Source organism: Phalangium opilio, unplaced genomic scaffold (genome assembly GCF_054372755.1).
Source record: "Phalangium opilio isolate 3A_F unplaced genomic scaffold, DU_Popi_V2 ptg000039l_1, whole genome shotgun sequence".
NCBI classification, from domain to species: Eukaryota; Metazoa; Arthropoda; class Arachnida; order Opiliones; family Phalangiidae; genus Phalangium; species Phalangium opilio.
In genome coordinates this window covers 1,465,167-1,471,543 of record NW_028324162.1, presented here as the reverse complement: position 1 = coordinate 1,471,543, position 6,377 = coordinate 1,465,167, and the positions used below count along the sequence as shown (strand labels likewise).

The window sequence follows — 6,377 nt, the reverse complement described above, 5'->3', positions numbered from 1 at the left end:
TAAAACATTTTAGCCTTAAGTTTGAAATAAGTGCCCCAGCCTCGGTTTCATTGAGTGATATTCAAGTTGCAAAGCAGATCTATTCCACACAAGAGAGGAAAATTTGCACATCACCTGCTGCGCAGGCTGTCTTTAACTTCTGGCAAATCTCGCTACGTGAATATGTAACCAGAGCGCGCTATTGATGTCGAAATTGCAACAAGCAACGCCTTGACTAAAAAACCTAAGGGCTCGAATATTGTATTTATGCGTAAACTAAAAAAATATATTCTCACGTCGCTGATCGGTTAAGCTTTAAAAAGAGCTTGAAGGGTTGAAGATAGGAACTGGGTAAACTTAATAGCGAAGTCCACCGACTGCACTAGAACACTCTAAGCGCACTCTGGGCCAGTTTTCGTCCGTCACTGGGAACACGAGTGCAACACTCGCCCAGAATCGCGTTTTCCACTGGCCCCAAATACTGCCAGAGAATTCCTCTTTCTTCCTTTGAAAAATTCGACGGAGCGACGGTCCTCGAGTGTTTTTACGTTCTTTTATATTAGTTCGGTTTGTTTCACTTTTAACTAATTATAATGGCTGGTTCTTTCGAGTGTTAATTAAGAATGAGAAACAACAACCACGATGTTCGGGTGCCATATTTGTTCTAAGGTTTATTGTAGCCTGCTTTGACTAGTTCGTTAGCGACCCCTAGCTATGATTTGACCCTCAAAGTTTAAACAAGTAAAATACATAACAAGTGTGACGAAGTAGCGAGTTAGGTCGTGTTCCTCTGACGACACGTTCTCCGCCAAAACTCTAGTTCGTGAAAACTTCTCAACCTGAGAGCACTCTAGTTTTCTTGACAAGGCCTATTTAAAATGGATGGTCGAGCTTTCCTTTGAAATTCATAGTAAAAATGTTCGAGAATACATTTCAGGCATTATGAAAAATCGCTTAAAAGCAAGGCGTTACTTTTCATTAACCATTTTTCATTTCACTGTATAATTTTACAGCGAATGAGTTTATCTTCTTTCAATCCTTCATGCTCCCATGTAAGGGCCCACTGCAAACAGTTTTTCTCATACGCATTTCCAGAAAGCGGACCTGGTAACAATTGCAATGAGTTACGAATTTGGAATGCGAAACGAATTGTCCTCAAAATTCACAGTACCATTCATGTACGCCCATCAAAGATTAATGTCTGCCAAAAATCTGACGTTCAACGGTGCTCCAGTAGGAGCCTTCGACGATTTAAAAACTATTTCCATTGGTGTAGGTATAGAGATGTGGGTCCATAAATTACCGTAATTTTACGAAGGTAATTTACCGTTAAATTGCGTACATTACCACAGTAATAAGCCTGTTATAATATACAATACCATAAATTACGGTAATTTTTGTTATTCCATAATTATAATCGCTAACTTACAGGTAATTTTGCTAGGTGTAGTTATGTAACCGGACCTTGCTTTGCACGTGTGTTTGTTTGTGTGTTTGTGGCCGGAAACTCCCCATGAACAAGTGTGACTAGATACCGAATAAGATAAGATCTGCAACCTCATTGGAGCAAACACTTGTGCAAGAAAAGGACATTGGGGCTTTTGTTTGCGTTTCAAACGGTTAAACTGACTTCGGACCGACGTAAAACAAATTAGTTGGGACCAATGTTCAGAAAAGATCCTCTTCCGGCTTTTGGGAGTATTGGGAAATAAACAACATTGGTATCGTCAAGAACTTCACCCTGTTATACTGGGGAAACCCTCCAATTTGGTTTAATTTGATGGACAGCTGTGGCGAAGCCCATTTGTTGAAAGCGTTTCAAATTAATTTTCTCTTTACTACAGTTTCTGGGGTTAGCGCGGGTAGGGGGAAGAGAATGCGGGCAAGGAAGCTAGAGTGAGAGATTCATTTTTAGGCGGTAAGGGCACTATGTGTGAAGGCTGGGTTGCTGTTCACGATTTGCGAGTGTGTATGTTTGTGGTTTGTCTGTTGATGTTGGGTAGACGAAAAGACCTTTTCAGCTATGTGTGTTAAGACCTTAATGTACCCCAATCGAATATTACCTAAAGTGTTATCAGGCTTTTGGTGCAACATGATTACACCGCGATATTGAAATCGTTCCCGTCATGTAAGCTATGACCAAACGTAACGTAACAGTTAGAGTTACGAAATGTCAAACTACTCCAACCGATCAGATTTAGTCGTCGAGGAACGAGTTACAAGTCGGGGCAAACATTTTCCTTCAGTTCCAAATTATCTTCTGTTCGTGTAAAATAAATCTTTCAAAATAATGATGTAGAATGGAGTGTATATAAAATACGTAGAATTTTATCTTCATGTAAATATGTAGAATGTATATTTTTAAGTATGTGAAGCGTACTCAAGAACTCTGTTTTTAGTGCCGGTGAATTTAAATTTAAGCCTTTTGCTTGGGAGGCATCTATTTTTTGCAAAGTAATTCATAATCGTTGCTTCTCTTAAAACACATCAGGTTTGGAGCGGGCTGCTTTGCGTCATGGGAGTCTTAACGATGATTGATATCATTCAAAAGCGAGTCAAGGGAATTCCTGGATCAATGATGTCCGTTGCTGTTCAAAAACTCTTTCTTTATTTCGGAGCCATTTTGGGAAAAGGTAGGGTCTCCAGAGTCGATAAACGATTATTTATAAACAAATTTGTGGATATAATAAGATTTAACAAGCAATTTCTGAGAACAACTTTCGAGTATCGATAAAGATAAGATGACGTTGACAATGGAGAGATAATGCCGAGTTCAAAAAATCAGCGCTTATACTTAAGAGCCACAATTAAACGCGCAATAGCCAAGGTAGTGAAATAAAAAAATTTCGAATTTCCCTGAAGTGTGAATGCAGTCCAGAAATTTCGAACACGTTCGCTTCGATTTGCAAACTTGGGTGCAACAATGAAAACGCTGCGGGCCCATTGGGCCGAATCCCATTAGACCGAATATAGCCAAAATGTGCGGGTTTATTATCTTAAAATTCTCATTGCTATTAAAAGATATATTTTCAACGCCGTATTTTAAAACCGAATTAAAAAATACCTCTTTTGGTTTAAAGAAAATACCCTTGTCCTTAAGCTTGCGTCTATCAATACACTTTCCCATATAAATAACTAGCCGTTACCCGCGGCGTCGCTCGCGTGTAATAAGAACTTCCATCTAAAATGATATAAAGAATGTGTAGATTTTACTGATGACTAATATTTTTGTAGCACCCTTGGAGCGAAGGCACTCGGCGTTGCCCGTCAGCCCATCGCGACACATTTTATAACTTTTCATGCGGACATTATTCCATAAAGAAGGGTTTTTAAGTTTTTGGCCGCCATTTAAAAAGATGGCAACAAATCGAACCCAAAAGACCTTTCAGCCCGTCTATAGGTTAAAGGAAACCATTGTACTAAATATTTGTGAAATCGGTTGAAACGCGCGGACTTTATTGCATAGAGAATATTTTCTTACATTTCTGGGCGCCATTTTAAAAGATGGCGAAAAATCGAACCCGAAAGACCGTTCAGCCCGTCTTAAGGTTAAAGCAAACCAGTGTACTAAATATTTGTGAAATCGCTTGAAACGCGCGTACTTAATTGCATAGAGAATATTTTTTACATTTCTGGGCGCCATTTTTAAGATGGCGGCGGATTGGAAAAATCTTTCTTAGTACGGGCCTACTACTTATGAGTAACGTTCCTGCAAATTTTCAGCCTTCTAGGGCAAGCGGTTTGCGCTGGGCGTTGATTATCAGTCAGTCTGTCAGTCAGTCAGTCAGGACTTTGATTTATATAGATATAGATGATACTGTGATGGTCAAATCCCAAGTTTAAAAGGATGCCTCTATTGTAACCGAGCCGAATCAAAGTGAACCTGAAATGACCCGTAAAACAATCAATATTTTGGAAAAGGCATATATTTATTGTTCAAGAAACTGAATAAATGCAGCGTTAATTGCTCCAGAATCTTTATAAAAATAATTTGTTGGAAAAGGCCCTCAATGAAAATAAAAATATTATGGCAAATCGGTTATCCTACCACTTCCAATCCTAACCTAACCTAACCTAACCAAACCTAACCTAACTTAACCCAACCTAACTTACCAAACCTACCAAACCTAACCTAACACAACCCAACCCAACCTAACCTAACCCAACCTAACCTGACCTAACCTAACCTAACCTAACCGAACCTAACCTAACCCAACCTAACCTTACCTAACCTTACCTAACCTAACCCAACCCAACCCAACCTAACCTAACCCAACCTGATTTGACCTAACCTAACCTGATTTGACCTAACCTTAACCCTCTAAAATATTACCGTAATTTTAATAAAATTTACACAAAATATTTCAAATACTCAAAGGCCATTATTGCAATAGTATTTTTTATTACTTTATAGTTTCCCACACTGTCTAACGTAACTGCAATTAAGTTCAAATGAAATTAATAATCAATTGCATGAAACTATTATTACGTAGTTTACTTTTACTTTCGGGGAATCGATCCAAGGACTATCGCACGGTAGTCCGATACTCCTCCACTGCGCCACAGTGAGACGAAAGTTCCTATCGCTAAATTAACTTAAATAGCCTTATAAGTAATAATAATATTCCTAATAAAAAAAACCCCAAATAGACAGAAACCGCACAAACGGCGGGATTTTAAATCATATTTCAGATAAAATGGATCGCTTGGGAATGCGGTCGAATGGGATTCGATCCAATGGGAGGACACCATGAAAACAGACACACCCACACGTCCATTACAGTAAATGGTTTTAGTCAGTGGCTTTCAACCACTCAATTTTTCTATTGGTTTGTGTCGGTGCAGGCTTCAACATTCCTTCGTCACTGGCGATTCGCTTCAGCGTTGGAGTTTACCTCTTGATAGTAGTGGTTTTCGTCAATTTGTTCAACGGAGTCTTGAAAGCCAACTTCTCGTCTCAGAAAAAAGAAAACATTAATGGAATTCCGGATTTATTGAAAATACCCGACGTTAAAGTTTACATTTCTGAATTTATAGAAGACAGTCTTAAACAATCGGTGGAGATTTTTGAATACTTTAATCTCATTTTAAAGTCCATTAATAAAATTTCAATCCCCTCAGACTGACGATGACATGAAAACTATCTGGCATCAGCGAGCAAAAAGCTATGTAGCGGGAGACTTACAGTCAGGAAAGAAAATATGGTTTGGAGATTTACCTATTTTACAGTTGGTCTTGTTAATGCACCGCGATGAGCCAAAGCATCTTCATCTTGGTTCGGCCAAGTACTTGGAACAACTGCTAGTGCTCCCAGTTCTCAATGAGACAATGAATCCGAAAGCTCTAAAGTACATCAACCAAAGGTTCGTTAACTTTCTTCATGCAAGAATAGCCTGCGTTTTCCTGTTTCTCCTTTGCACATTGACGATGATCTTTAACACGAAACGTAGTTAGTTCGAGTCTTCCTCAACAATTCTATACCATTACTGGCAATCACGTACATTGACTAAAAACGCTGGATAGCTGCTAATTATTATACAACTACTCTCGAGCACATAATGGCGAGTTCAAGAGTTACGTATCGAATTACGTTATTGCTCGTGGAACCGATGCGTAGTAAAATGGCAATTTTTAGCAGTTCCACTTCCAACTGCCTATTGATCCCATAGACCATTTTCATATCACCGCTTAAATTTGACACCGCTAAACCAACCAATTGCTCATTAAGTAATCCGCTGTCAACAAAGTCCAAATGAGAAGCGTGCAAATCACGAAACACGCTTAAAATTACGGCTTTTGTTAAATGTTCATATCGCAACACGCCCGAGAAATCCACCCGAATTTATTTAATGACTCGCGTAATTTAATCGAAATCGACATAATTATCGCAAGGATAAAGAATGCCCGTGAGGAAATTTGTTTTCACGCTATAGGATAGGCAACTCCCTATATTGAACGACAGCTTATTCTGTATATACTCAGTTACGGCATCGGTTGTCAGCACGCTGAAGCTAGGTCTCTATGTAACGTAGCTTTGTACGTGCTGACAAGAGAAGAAAAACTTCAGGATCTTCAGGATTTAAAATATCCGCCAGTTTTTTTAGCTCGAGTGCACGGACCTCTAGGCCTTAGTTTCAAATACGTGTGAAGTTGCCTACAGCCTACTACATGTAGAGGTCGGTGCACTTTAGCTAAAAACTGACGGATATTTTAAATCCTGAAGATCCTTAAGTTTTTTGTCTCTTGACAGCACGTACAAAGCTACGTTACATAGAGGCCTAGCTTTACGCATGCTGACAACCGATTGTGTAACTGAGTATATACAGAATAAGCTGTCGTCGGAGATAGGGAGTTTTTTATCGTATAGAGTGAAAAGAAATTCCTCACGTGCATTTTAT

The 6,377-nt window shown here is 39.0% G+C and overlaps 1 long non-coding RNA gene across 1 annotated transcript; it reads right to left on the bottom strand.

Moving 5' to 3' along the window:
* Positions 1-4,957: 4,957 nt before the first annotated feature.
* Positions 4,958-5,377, bottom strand: LOC149680981 (uncharacterized). The gene is made up of 2 exons (XR_016365569.1): positions 5,198-5,377; positions 4,958-5,123 (listed from the first exon to the last, which is right to left on the bottom strand). It is a non-coding gene; the product is annotated as an uncharacterized LOC149680981 (long non-coding RNA).
* Between the last annotated feature and the right edge of the window lie 1,000 nt (positions 5,378-6,377).